Source organism: Sus scrofa, chromosome 17, assembly GCF_054392235.1.
Source record: "Sus scrofa isolate SSC_HxYL_T2T_F1_AM1 chromosome 17, Sscrofa_HxYL_maternal_Yorkshire_Landrace_v2.0, whole genome shotgun sequence".
Lineage (NCBI taxonomy): Eukaryota > Metazoa > Chordata > Mammalia > Artiodactyla > Suidae > Sus > Sus scrofa.
Window position 1 is genome coordinate 61,506,075 of NC_139399.1, and position 15,054 is coordinate 61,521,128.

The following is a 15,054-nucleotide window of genomic DNA, read 5'->3' on the forward strand; positions in this document are numbered from 1 at the left end:
AACCTGAGAAGATCATAGTAGGGCCCAAAGGAAAAGTAATGTAGCATCTGCCTCTGGAGTTAGAAAGTGTAGTGGGCTGAATGATGGTCCCAAAGGTATCAGGTTCACATTCCTGGAACCTGTAAATGTTGCCTTATTTGGAAAAAAGGGTCTTTGCAGATGTGGTTAAGTTAAGGATCCTGAGATGAGATCACTCTGGATTATCCACTTGTAGACTGTCACGTGTGTATTTGTAAGGAGGGGGGATTTGACAACGTGTGTGCGTACACATAGAGAGAAGCCAATGTGAAGGTGGAGGTAGAGATTGAAGTTATGTGGCCACAAGCCATAGAATTGCCAGCAGACACCAGAAACTGGAAGAGAAAAGGGCAGCCACTCTCACTTAGGGCCTCTGAAAGGACCATGGCCCTGGTGACACTTTGATTTCAGACTTTTGACCTCTAGGACTATGAGAGAATAAATTTCTGTTGTCCTAAGTCATCGAGCTTGTGGTAATTTGTTAATGACTGTCACAGGGAAGTAATACATAAAGAATTTTGTTTTGTTTTGTTTTGTTTTTTAATGCATTCATTTCTCTGTGGCTTTTTTCCTGCTTAGGATGATAAGAACTTAGACAAGATCAGGACTGGCTGTTAAAAAAAGGGGTCAAGGGAGAGTCTGTGGACTTATTCCTTCTAAGGGTTTTGGGCCTAAAATCTTGGCTGGTAATAAAGATAGAGTTGCCCAGAGGATTCTGAAGTTAGTAGACACATCTTGGGAACCTAATGCAATTTAGGGTAGGTGGATTCAGCGTTCTGGGTATCTTTAATTTTTCCCACAACAGTAAGACCTCATATATGTGAGATCAGTTATTGAACAACTTGAAGCTTTAGATTCTTGGGTGACAAATCAGATAAGTGGTTGGGCATCATTAGGTAGGTGATATTTGGGCAGAGAACTGAATAAGGTGGGAATGCAAAGCCCAGAGGAAGTAAGTCCTAGGCAGAGGGGACTGTAGCCCCAACAATCCTGGATTAAGAACTACTTTGGCTTATTTAAGGAATTGCAAGAAAGCTGGAAAAGCTGGTCCTCAGTGAAGCTGTTATATTATTTGGTGCACATAGGTTTGTGATTATTGCATTTTCTTTGGAAAATACATCTTATATCCTTATATTCCTTTTTATCCTGCTGTTACTTTAAGCTTAAATTCTACCTTGTCTGGTATTTACAGTGACTTTCCCAGTTGGTTAATCTTTACCCATCCCTTTATTTTAAAAATTACTTTGTTTAATTTGTGTTTTTTTCTAAATAACAGATATCTAGGATAAATTATATCCCACCTCTCCTATTTAAGAGGGCAGGGAAATGTGAATTCCATTTAGAAAGATTTCCATCAAAATTTCTAGTATAAAAATGTCTTGGTACTAAGGAGACACTTCCATTATCTGAACATAATTTACATATACAAAATAACTCATTTCTTTACGAGTTTAGGTAATTGAGATATTACTGCGTATGTCATTCAACATCTTGAAATTTTAGCATCTTTCTTAATATACATGAGTTTTTAAAAATAAAATCACAGCTCCATTGATCCATAAAGAGTTCAGTTAAAACTTATAGAATGCTGGCAAAAATTAATTCAACTAATCACAGTATTGGTCTTGATTTATGTCTATAGTCACACTCTCACTGTAGCTTGTGTTTTGAGTTGATCCAACAATATCAATGGATTTACCTTGATTTAGCAAGACTTTTTCAGTGGCATTTATGACCAATCTGACACTCCTGGGAGTCCTAGCCTATGACTCTGGGAAGGAAGCATCAAGTTTCAGCCCATGAGGGAATTGAGCCCCTAACCTTGGCCTCATTAGCACCATGTTATAGCCAATTGTGCTAACTGGTCACACATTGCAAGAAAGTTGGAGACATGGAAAAGAGGTCAGAGCATATTATTCTTGATTTTAATTTATTTGTTTTGATATGACAGAGAAATCATTAGATGTGATGTTGATGGAGCTTGGTTAGAGTTTTAACTCTTCTCTTTTTTTTTGTCTTTTTGCCTTTTCTAGAGCCACTCCCGTGGCATATGGAGGTTCCCAGGCTAGGGGTCTAATCAGAGCTGTAGCCGCCGGCCTATGCCGCAGCCACAGCAATGCCGGATCCAAGCCGAGGCTATGACCTACACCATAGCTCACGGCAATGCTGGATCCTTAACCCACTAAGCGAGGCCAGGGATCAAACCCATATCCTCATGGACATTATGTCATGTTCTTAACCTGCTGAGCCACAACAGGAACTCATGGAAAAATATTTTTAAAATATCAGTGACATGACCTCACCCACCTCCTCAGCAGTCACTCTTCAGAACATTGTTTGAAACGATCTCCAGGAGAGCAGGGAGGACTGTTACTATGTTAAGGGGCAGGGTGGACTGTGTATTTGGTACCTGTGGTTGTGAATGTGTATGCTTGTGGAGGTGGCTGGTAGAGTTTTGCAAAGTTGTGGACGTGTGTGGCTATATGTGTGCTGGTGTCAGGTTATTCTGCTCTGGTGACCAGATCGACCATTCTGACCTTGCCAGATGCTGCCCCTCGCTCCTGACATCAGGCACGGGAATATTTCAGGTAGAGCAGCACGTGGTCATAAATATTCTATGGATCGATAAGTTCGTATCATTGTACGGTGAACCGATGATGTAGGTGACTGTAGCACTTTTTCCCCAGCTGGATTTTTCCTCTCTTTCTCCATCCTCTAACACCTACTGAGACATAACTAACATAATTAGGGCACCATCCAATTGCAAAGTGAAATATTAATGTGATAAAAATAAATGATCAACAGAGCAGAGCCACATTAGTCAAGCATTTTAGTCTGTTAAGCCTTTGGTCTGCTAAGCACACAGAGTGAAGGTAGATTCAGTATCCCACCTCTCTGTGTACTCAAGAGAGTACAGTACAGGAGTCAGGAGAACAAATGTTAGAGATGGACCACTGGTCTTTAAATCCTTGCCTTCTAGCTGTACACCTTGGAACCCTAAACCTTTCAAAACCTCAGCGTCCTCATCTGTAAAGTGGATCATAATTGCTGCCATCTCAAAAGCTTGCTGTTGGGATTAAATGGCATAAAACAAGTGAAAAATTTAGCCTGATATAATGTAGCCGGAAAGTGCTTAAAAGAGCTCAGTAGATTCCTGTTAATCAACATCAACATTGAAAGGACAACTGAGTTTCTGTTGCTACCACCTAAGAGAAGGAGTGTGTCTCACTCACAGACTGTGAGCCCTTTAAACATTTTTTTTATTTTTTAATTTTAATAAGTATAGTTGTTGTGAGATATATATATATGTAAGTTGTTGTGTGTGTGTGTGTGTATATATATATATATATATATATATATAGTTACAGTGTTGTACCAATTTCTGCTATACAGCAAAATGACCCAGTAATACATATACATACATCCCTTTTCTTATATTATCTCCTATCATGTTCTGTCACAAGCGATTGTATATACTTCCCAGTGCTATATGACGGGACCTCATTTCTTATCCATTCTAAATGTAATAGTTTGCATATACTAATCCCAAACTCCCAGTCCATCCCACTCCCTCCCCTTCCTCCTTGGCAACCACAAGTCTGTTCTCTATGTTTGTAAGTCTGTTTCTGTTCTATAGATTGGTTCATTTGTGCCATATTTTAGATTCCACATATTAGTGACCTCATATGGTGTTTGTCTTTCTCCTTCTGACATACTTAGTATGATAATCTCTAGCTGCATCCATGTTGCTGCAAATGGCATTTTTTCATTCTTTTTTATAGCTGAGTAGTATTTCTTTGTATATATGTACCACATCTTTTTAATCCATTCATCTGTTGATGGACATTTAGGTTGCTTCCATGTCTTGGCTATTGTGAATAGTGCTGAAATGAACATAGGGGTGCATGCATCTTTTTGAATTATAGTTTTGTGCTGATATATGTCTGGGAGTGGAATTGCTGGATCATATGGTAGTTCTATATTTATTTTCCTGTGGAACCTCCATACTATTTTCCATAGTGGTTGTACCAATTTACATTACCACCAACAGTGTAGGAGGATTCCCTTTTCTCCACATCCTCTCCAGCATTTGTTATTTGTAGACTTATTAATGATGGCCATTCTGACTGGTGTAAGATGGTACCTCATTTTATTTTGATTTGCATTTCTCTAATAATTAGTGATGTTATTAGCAACAACACTGGATCCTTAACTAACTGAACAAGGCCAGGGATCAAACCTGCATCCTCATGGATATTAGTTGGGTTTGTAACCCACTGAGCCACAATGGGAACTCCTCTATCCCACCTTTTGATCAGGGCTGATGCTTAACTTCTCTGAACTGCTCTCTTTTCAGAGAGACTTTGACCCCCATAAATAGTGTTTACTCAGAATATGAAACAACTTTACAGCAGTAGATAGACCACATATCATGAGATATTAATTTTGTTTCAGCAATGAATATACTGTGTTAATTTCTTTTAAGATGTTTGTATCTTTCAAATATAATAGGCAAGGTCTCCTCCCAACGTCAGCCTTGGTCGTGTTCCAAGGATTTCTCAACCCCAGGCTCTACCTTTTAATTCCATATCAAATTGTCCTGCCTTATCCTGAATCAATGATGTTGACCTCTCATGGAATCTCTAGAACCAATTTCTCTGTTTTTAATATTCAGTCTCTGTTGACCTCTTCCAGATGTTAATGCAGCTTGTATATTCTCCAGGCTAAGCTATTTTTTTCCCTTTAAGCATTTCCGATTTATTCATTCTACCGCCAAAATTTATTTTCTTCTTTATCTCTCACAACCCCTATGGTTCACATTAATCACCTTTGTCCATGCATGTGTCTTGTGATTTCCCCGTCCTCATTTGCACTGTCGCTTCCTCTTCCTCACTTAGCCTCTCTGCATTTTGAGTACAAGTGTCTTGGCCTCATTGTCTTTTTCATCAGCAATGGTAACATTTTAATTAATATGATTACTGTTGCTTCCGCCATAACAACAACAACAACAACAAAACCTCCTAACACATACATCCATGTAATCAATACAGAGCAGTGATTCTTGGTCAGGGGATAGTTTGCCCACCAAGGGATAGATGTAAATGTTAGGATACACTTTTAGTATTCACAGTGGTGGGGTGTTTCTGGCACCTAGTACATAGAGTTCAGGAACACTGCTAAACATCAGTGAACAGGAAAAGCCCCCCAAACAAAGAGCTACCTAGTCCCAAATATCAATAGCATGGAGGCTGAAAAACTCTATGTCTTAAAAAGCTGAAACAAAAGACAAAGCAGTCATAGCACAGTTAATAAAATAATAACAACTAACATTTATTGGTCATTTATCACCTGGCAGGTACTGTGTCAACAGCTTTCCCAACCTTGTCTCATTTGATTGTCATAATTACTTCATGAGATAGGACTATTACGATTCCCATTGCAAATGGTAACACTGAAGCCCAGAGAAGTTAGGTAGTATAATCAAGCTCACACAGCTGATTAAGGGCCAAGTTGAGATACAAACTCACGCAGCCAATGGGAAGGGCTTCTTTATTTTGAACCTCTCCGATGAACACTGATGCATCACACACTGCGGAGCAAGGATGGTTAATTTAGGGTCTTTTGAATAGGATTTAGGAGATCTCTAAACCTCCTGGAAATATGTATAATATTTTCATGAGTATGCACTTTTTCTGGGCTAAGGGGATATGCCTTAAATGGTCAAAGTCTCTCAAAGGATTTGGTGGCATGCAGTTCATGGGAAATTCATGAATATCTTATTCTTAACTTTGAGGGAAAGAAGAGGGTTGGACCCTGGATAAGACTGCCTTCCTGGAAAGGTATGATTCATTGCTAATGGGCTCAAAAATGCTGACTCTGCCCAACCCGCTTTGGTTGAACTTAAATTGTGGGGCAGCGTTGGATTTCCAGACTGTTAAACAAAGGGCACAGCGTGAATTTGTTGAAATCTTAAGAAAAGGAGTGACCTCAGCTAATTGAGTCATATGTGACTGGGAAATGTAATGGCTTTATGTACAGACTGGTTTCACAGCTGTGGCATATTTGACCTTTATATCAGATATCTGTGTCATCAGCTAGGTTTGCCTGGGCTTCATTGATACTGGCCTCTGTGATTCCCATTGTCCCTGAGTTAGTGGCTTACCGAGTTCCATAAGTATTCACATGTTTGCTTATCTGTATTCATACCTTCATTCTGGTTACCTGTAGCTTTGCTAGCTTAGGAGTCACATCAACATGTCCTGAAATTTTCTAATTAATTATTTCTAGAGTCTAGGACATTTTAAATGTCTACCTGCTATCTAGCAACTTTGATCCATTTTTTTCTTTGTTGTAATCAGGTGTTGAATCTCTATTTTATTTATTGATGATCTTGTTGGCTGCGATGATGATGGTAATCATTTCCTTTCTAATCCTTACTCCTCCTATTTGCTTGCCTTTTCTTAAAGCATGGGCTGGGACCTTCAGAGCATGTTGGGGCATGCTTGTTGTATTGCTAGCTTTGATAACAATTCTAAAGTCTCAACAGGAAGAATGATGTTTGCTCTTTGTGTTTACCTTGTTAAAGAATTTCCTTCACACTGCTATTTTGCCAAGTTCCTCATATTAAAAAAAAAACATGAAGAATTGTTGAATTTTATCCATTTTGCATCTATTACAGACATCAAGTGGTTTTAAAAATTACATTTCTAAGTTGACTTTGCTTTTCTCTGCCTTGATCCATGATGCTCTGGTTTCTCAGTCTAACTCCCGGAGGACAATCATATTTACAGGACTTTGAGGTGAGAGATGCTCGCTCTCATCACCCATGGGCAGCCTATAGCTACATTTAACATGCTCTTAGAAATACATTGGATGAAATGTAATAGGTACTCAAAATACTGCTAACATGACCTACTTAGACATAAGGTAGAGGAGAAAAAATATTTATCATTTTCCATAAATATATATGTCTCCAGATGTACCTATTCACAGGGAGTCTGAACAAAACAGTATTACAACATGTTCTGTGAGGTCTCCAGGGTCATAAATCAAAGGAACTCAACCCACAGTGTGTCTTTTTCAGTGGTCTATCTTTAGTCCTTGAATCTGCCTGTGACCAAAAAAAAAGGGGGGGAGGGGAGCAGAATCATTTTCTTTTATGATAATGTTAATTTTTCTAACATCAGAGTACTAGCAGTCCTTGCTTTGTATGGTTCTGCTATGCATTAATTTTAGTTACTGTGTTTTAGTTAAATAACATCAGTCCCTCCAAACACGATTCAGGGGAGTACCATGGTATATTAACTGAGTGACTGCATAAAATACAAACCCCATAGCTGGCTCTTTAGCCCATGAGTCGCTATATGAATAGCAGATGTACACCTCTGGCAGCGATCCATCGGATGTGCCTTCCCCAGTCTGTACTAGTCCTTGTGCATCTGTGTTCAGTCCACAAACAGACAGCAAAGTGTGTGGTTGTGTTGCCTCCTTGACTTCCAGTGATAACCCTCTGAACATTTCCTAAAAACGAACAAAGAAGGAATTGGTTAACAAAGATAAAAGTTAACAAAGGAACATCAAGTGATACAGGAGGTGAAATTCTTAATGAACATGGTGGAATTATCACAGAAGTATCTGACAGAAATGTTGATGCTGCCTCTGTGAGAGACTCTAAATGCTCAGCCTGAGAGTGGATACGTTATCAAAAAATGAGGAAAACCTGACAAGAAGGATGAAGATGTCCCAGATAAAGTGAAGCTGGCAAAAATCTTCACATTTAGGAGATCTCAGAGATAGTGCACATTGAAAGTACTAAGGTCAAAATATTAGAAGCTGATGCCGGCTTAGAATTAAGTATGACAATTTACCAAGGCATGGAAAAGATGTTCTCTTTGTATTGCAAATTTTCGCTGTTATATAGTGAAAAGAATAGCAGTATGCAAACTACTTAAGTTTTCACAAAACAATCAATTCTTTGATTTTCAGTGTTTCCAATGATGAAAATATATATACTAAATAAATTCTAGTTATACCATTTTTCATTCCTCTATGCATTTATAACCGACAGTAAGACGGCTTTAAAGTTTTGATCAACACTTTTAAAGGTCATGATACGACTGGAATTTTTACCACTGATTATTAATATCAGTTTGCACAGTTTCAGATTGCATAGTCATTTTTATGGTCCCACATTTCTGTGGATAGTGAGGACTGCCTATACCCCATTTGCTTATTGAAGAGGATTTGGAAAATAGACCAAGAGAAAAAACAAACACATAACTCCATCCCTCAAAGGCACTTGTTAGTCTATAAATGTATTTCTTTCTGGTAGACAGATAGGTGTAACTTTATACTTGTTTGTTTTACGTAGTTGTAATTCTTAAAGAATTTTATTTCCTTTTTAAATAGACTCTATTTATTTATTTTTGTTATTGACCGCACCCATGGCAGGTGGAAGTTCCCGGGCCAGGAATTGAACCTACTCCATAGTAGCGACCCAAGCTGCAGATCCTTAACCCACTGCACCACAAGAGATCTCCCTTAAACTTTATTTTTCTAGAACACTTTTAAGTTCATAGCACAATTAAGTGGAAGGTATAGAGATTTTCCATAAACATCCCTGGAAAACCCATAGCCTCCTGCATTATCAGTGCACCAGACAGGTATTTTTGCTGCAGCCAGTGAGCCTGTATAGACATCATTGTCACCTAAAGTCCGTAGTTTGCATTGGGGTTCACTCTTGATAATGTACATTCTGTGGGTTTTGACAAATGTGTAATGATACGTATCTACCATTATAGTGTCATACAGAATAGTTTCACTGTCCTAAATATCTACAGTGCTCAACTGATTCACTCCTCCTTTCCATCTAATCGCTGGCAACCACTGATCTTTTTATGGTCTCCATAGTTTTGCTATTTCCTGTTCTTTTTTCTCCTTAGGATTGATTTCAAAAGTACAGCTACTGGGTCATAAGTCTCAAACTGGGAGCCAGTGTAGTGACTCCCACTCAGATCAGTTTTTTTGGCCAGCTCACTTGTTACCTAAACAATGTTTTGTTTTTAATGGAGTCTTCACATACAGGTATAAATTTAATAATACAAGTATACAACTATACATTTAATAAATTTATAATTTGTTTTTATACAAGTATAAAATTCCTATTTTTCTTGAAAAGTCAGGAGTCCTATTAATACCGTGTTCATGTTTTTATACAAGTATAAAATCCCTATTTTTCTTGAAAAGTCAGGAGTCCTATTAATACCGTGTTCATGTTCCTACATGTTGACAGGAAACTGGATCTGAGTGGCTGCTGTTCCTTTAGAGAGATAGCATTCCCTTGCTCCATGAGCATTTGATTTTAGTTTTTCCTAGATAGGATTTTCAAGTGATTTTTTAAAATGTAGTAGCAAAGGACATTTAAAAAACCTTGTAAACAACTCAGTTTAATAAATTTAAAGTTAAAAAAAGCTCTGATGTAGCCACTCAGTGCATTATTATACAGACTAAAACAACTGTTGATAAAACCTGTATCTTCACATGGAAAATTCATATTTAAACCAATCAGCAAATTTCATTACCCCTTGTGATAGGAGCTTCTGGAATGTCTCCCATGAACCCCACCTCCTGCTAGTCACTGCTTTGTGTAATTCCTTCCACTTGAGCATGGCTGGCCTGCACCTTGCTACTAATTTACTATTTAATGAATAAAATATGGCAAAAGTGATATTTAAAAGGTTGTCCCTTCTGAGATTAGGATCAAAGGCTGTGGATTCCATCTCTCTGTCTCTCTCTTGTTTGCTTGTTCTGATGAGATTGGCCATCCTGTTATGAATTGCCCTAAGGAGAGGCGCATGTAACAAAGAAGAGAGAATGGCTTCTGCCTAGTAGCCCTCAGTCCAACAACCCACAAGGAACTGAATCTTACCCAAGTGATTCTGGAGTAGATCCTACCCCAGTTGGATGACAAGTTGTCTAGACCCCTGACCAACACCTTGACTGCAGCCTGTGAGAGACCCTGAGCTGGAGGACCTGGTCAAGCCTTGCTTGGATCCTTGACCCATTGAAATTTTGACATCATAAATGCATGTTGTTTTAAGCTGCGAAGTTTGGGGATATAATTTGTTACATAGCAGTCGATAGCTAACATACACTGGTAACAATTAATGGTTCAAGATTGTGCATATGAGCAGTTTGAGCCAATAGTAGGCAGATTTTTGACTGTCTTAACCTGATGGGGGTGGAAAGGAGGGGGGGGAAGGGAGGAAAGAGAGAGAGAGAGAGTGTGTGTGTGTGTGTGTGTGTGTGTGTGTGTGTGTGTGTGTTGGAGCTGTTATCATCTTGTAACTTTGTGGAGAGACCCCATTCTCAAAGAAAGCTAACACAAACCAGAAAGCAAAGCTGAGAGCTGAAGGGATACCAGCTTTTGATTACATCATATGAGTACCTTCATCCCACTGTGTCTGAAGCCAGCTATCTACCCTTAACGTATATGGGTCAGTGGATTCCCTTTTTTTGTCAAGCAGTTTCTATTTTTTTTGCAACCCAAAGAGATTTACCTGATGCAAATTGTAAACGGCTAATGCCAGAACTGCAGCAGTCCAAAGTAGGGCTCCTCACTCTAAACAGATACTCCACCTTTTGTTTCATCTGACACAGTTTGGAGCATCTGTTGATAGCTTTACAGGAAAGAGGAGGAGATATTTGTATAAAGTTTGTGAGCACAGGTTAAAAAAGCAATTAGAAACTAAGTAAATACAAAAACATCTTCAATCAATGAAACATTTTGTAAGTTGGAATATTGTTTGTTTTTATGATGGTGCATGTATATCTTCATATAGAAAACGTCACTCTCATTAGGCTGTGTCACACAAAATAACAAACACACCTTTTTCAATCTGGTTATAAATATGCGGAATGGAGTTTATTTCACCAAAGCATTACACGCTTCCAACTGATAGTATATCAATAAAAGCTCTCACTCCAAGATGTCATTAAAACCACATTTGTTCATTTCTATTTATTATTAGGAAAAAAACAAAAAACAAATGAAAAAAGTGGATTTGAGTCGTATTTCCTGTGAGTTCATCATTTGCTGGCACATAACACTTGTGAATTTTATTCAATTCATTTAAAATGATTTCTAACATGCAGCCAGAAAGTTAAGGGTGGCAAGGAATTCAAAATGATCAGCAGGCATCCAGGATTTCTCAGGAGACGGAGTTAGAATCACAGCTAAGGTATGTTCTCCTTAAGGAACTATATCTTAGAAAAATTATCGCTAATGAACCAGATTTTTTCCTAATAAATTCAGCTCATTTGTGTTTTGAAATCAGTAGACTCAAATGACCTTCTTAAGATAAGGTTTTTTTTTTTTTTTTCTCTCTTTCTTAAGAATAGGTCAGCTATAGGCCAGGATCTGTGGTGCTCATTTCAGATGCTCTCAGAATTTGTTATCTTTTCTTATTTATTTCATAACTATATGATCACAGAGAAGTCAGCTGGGCTAAAGTGATGAGTACTGATGTAAATCTTCACCCAGAGTTTGGATAAAACCTTTCAGAGTTTGAGCATACCCAGATAATTTTCAGAAGAGGAATTAGAAAAGAAAACCCAGCAAAACCTAAAACAAAACAAGGTGAAAAAAGGTTTGTGCATCCTTAAAAATTCCCCAATTGTCTCTGGAGACTGAAATGCTATAAAAACCATTTTCTTTACAATGATTCTGCCTTTTTGAAGATAGCCTTCTAGCAATCATATTTTAGCAGGTAACCTGTTTGCCTATAATTTTAACTTAACTAGAGAGAGGGTTACTGGCCTGGGGGTTAGTATCAGGTCGCATCAGTGAACCAATCTGAATGACCCTGCCCACCACCACTACCCCCACAGCTGGTAACACTCCCCATGAGCCATGCCTTTGTGGAAGCTACTTGGACCCTTTCACACTCCATTTCTCCCTCCTTTTCCGGGTGTTTGGAAAGCTCAGTAGTATACTTCCCAGATTTCCCTGTCAGAGTTCAGGGTTAAGGATAGGCTCTATTCATCAGGTGCCCTGGGGAGAGCTCTGGAAGGTGGGGGTGGGGCAGAGATACCTCCTGTGAACTTGACAGTTCACTGCTAACAAAACAAGCAGGTCCTCCATAGGGTGACTCCTTGTCAGCCAGTCTCCATGTTCCAGTGTTTGGTTGCCACTTTGGTGGAGATAACAGCAGCAAAAACAGCAAATGCAGAAAAATCAGTGCCATGACCATCAAACCAAGTCTTTCTTGATAGGCAGCTTCTGAGTCCCTTTTATAAGACCCTTCTTGTATCCATGTTCTTGCTCCATAATGATGCCCACAGAGTTACTGGTGCATCCATCTTTGTCCAGGACGGCTCCAGCTTTAACACTGAAAGTCCTCCATCCTGGGAAAACCAGAATGTTAGCCACCCTAAGATACAGCCATTCTGGATGGGGCATTCTGTCTACCCCCACCCTGTTTGTAGGCCGAACATGAAACTTGCTTTGATCAGTGAGGATACTAGCAAATATTACCCAAGGAGCCTCTCCTTTGCTCCTCTATCTCTACCAGGAAAATATCCAGGCTAGCTTGCTGGAGAATCACACATTTGGTTCAGGTGCAGCAGCCAACAGCAAGACGGAGAGTGAATGAACCTCACATGACTGACTAGAAAAACTGTCCAGTGCAGCCCAGCCAAGTCCAAATCTCTGATCTGCATACCCTTGATTTAAATAAATGCTCCTTGTTTTAAGCCGATGGGTGTGTGTTTCAACATTATCATAATAATGGCTAACCGGTACATACCTACTACCTAAATTAACTAATTTTTATTCTTGAAATATATGTAGTGATTTCCTTCAAATCATTGCATTGATACAGAACTTTGCAAAGACTGGCTCCTTGCAGTTGTTAAAACCATCTGATGAGGAAGTGTGATTAGCTGCTCCCATTCTACAGATGAGGTTCATGGATGCTAAGTAAAGCATCCAAGTGCATTCAACAGGAAGTGTCAGAGCTGGAAAGCAAACCAGGTCTGCTGGGCTGCAGAGAAACCACGTTCTTAACTGTCAGACCCCACTGACTGACCAGTTAAGTTACATCTAGAAGAAAGGAAATACGAGCACGTTTTTTGCTGGAAAGAATCTAGAAGAAGACAGGTTTACAAGGTCTTCGTTGGCTGGGAGCTATAACGGAGGTGCAGCTTGCATGCAGAGAATCTGAAGCTGTGAGCATGCCTGCCCATCCCAGAGCTGAATTCTTGAAGGGTTGCGTAGTGTGTTCGTCTTCGACCAGTATGATTGGATTTGGCCCCATCTTCAGATGTACTCATCTCTTCCACAACAGCATATGAAACGAAAATCTCAAGTAAAGACCCACTCCTCTGAACAAAGGGAACACGTCTCATTCAAGCCCTTCTTTGTTTGATTTATAACCAATTCTCTTTTAACATGTGGACCCAACAAACAGGAGATCGCTGACTAGCTTGAACAATGAACTTGTTAGTTAACAGAATTAACAGTGTGTTGTTTCACTGCAATGACAGTAATAAAACAGGAGACGTGAAGCCGATATAGTCACAACTGAATCGTAATGGATGAGATATTTACAGCAAAGCTGTTAAAACATTGAATAAAATATGGGAAGAGCAGAAGCAGATGTGTTTTTATTCTTCTAGTTGAAGCTTGTAAGGTAAAAAGATGGTTTGAGTAATAATCACAGGTTCTGATTCACAATGCATTAATAAATATTCATATGGTACCAGCCGCTGAAACTTTCCAGATACAGAAACAAAGTGAGAAAGCCTGTTCTTGCCTTACACTTTGCTAAGTTTAGATTTCCTTACACACATGTCAGTATCTCCATTAGGTTCTTGTAAAAGTTCTCTTTTATTTTCTACAGCCTCCCAAGTCTTGCTGGAGAAACACTCATCTTTCCTTTTTTTTTTTTTTTTCCCAGTGTCACAGTATTTCCCCCACTCAAACCAGAAGAAGTAGAAAGAAACGGTGGTCTATTAATAAAGAAAAGACCTGTAATTTAAGTACAAGATAGAGGTGGAAGGAAATGAGCGTTTCTCTTTTGAATTAGATACAGGTAAATGAGCTTTATATCTCACTGGAAATCCACAATCCCAAATGAATTCGAACGGTGGGATGCTTGATTTCGCAAGATCAGGCAAAACACATTTATAAGCTTTCCCCTTTCTTTTGTTATTATCTTGTCTTTGTTTTCAAAGGAACAGTGGCGTTTTGGAGGGCACAGGGGAAGGCTGCTTTACCCAGATCTGAAACAACTGGGGAAACATAACTGAAGACATGAGTGTGTCAGGACGCTGCGTCCAGATTATGTTTCCCTGCATTTTAGAAAAGCAGCTGTTGGGAGAAGGGAGGGGGCAGCTTGGCACAGACCTGGCTTGGATTTTATGGGGGAAGGAAGGAAGGGAGACAGGAGTGCACTGCAGGGGCCTGGACCCCTCTCACTGCAGCGGCCCCAGCCCTCCCCGTGTGAACGCCTGGTTGGGATCTGGAGTCTCCTTTATGGATGACCAGGAGCACTGCAATGGGTAGCACCACGGGGCTCACTGAGGTTGCTATGACATCCTTTGTTCCCCACTTCCCTGCTTTTATTGGCGTGTGTACTGCCTTGGCTTGTGTGCAGCACTGCAAAGCTTCGTGATGTGTTTTCATTGTCCCTCTGTTTTATTAGTGCCTGCGTCCTTTTGTCTCCTTGCACGTCACCGCGTCCTTTCTCTAGGTCTGCTTGGAATCTTTCATTTGGGCTCCATCCTTTGCTTTCCCTCCAATTATCTTTGTTGGCTCCAAATGGGGTTTTGTTGTTACTTTTTACCGCCTGCTTCCCAGCCCTGCCCTTGTTATTATTGTTCTTTCAATGAAGGCTGTTTGCACAGACTTACATTACAGTTTTCATTTTCTTGCTTTGCCAGTATCTTCCCTGAAAATCTGAAGTTGGTGTTCTGGGCAGTTGTCTGTGGCCCAGAGTTGTAAGAAATGCTTCTGAGGGTGGGACCAGTCAGGGA

General features: G+C 39.5%; 1 protein-coding gene across 24 annotated transcripts in view; it reads left to right on the forward strand.

Annotated features, from left to right (window-relative positions):
* The window catches only part of TSHZ2 (teashirt zinc finger homeobox 2), a 1,034,366-nt gene that overhangs the window by 246,570 nt on the left and 772,742 nt on the right, over positions 1 to 15,054 (forward strand). Inside the window, exon 4 of one of the 24 annotated variants that reach the window (XM_085002590.1) lies at positions 13,977 to 14,111. The exons of the other annotated variants lie outside the window; for them this stretch is intronic. The gene's annotated coding sequence lies outside the window, so the exon portion shown is untranslated. The remainder of the gene's footprint in view (positions 1 to 13,976; positions 14,112 to 15,054) is intronic. 24 annotated transcript variants of the gene reach the window in all.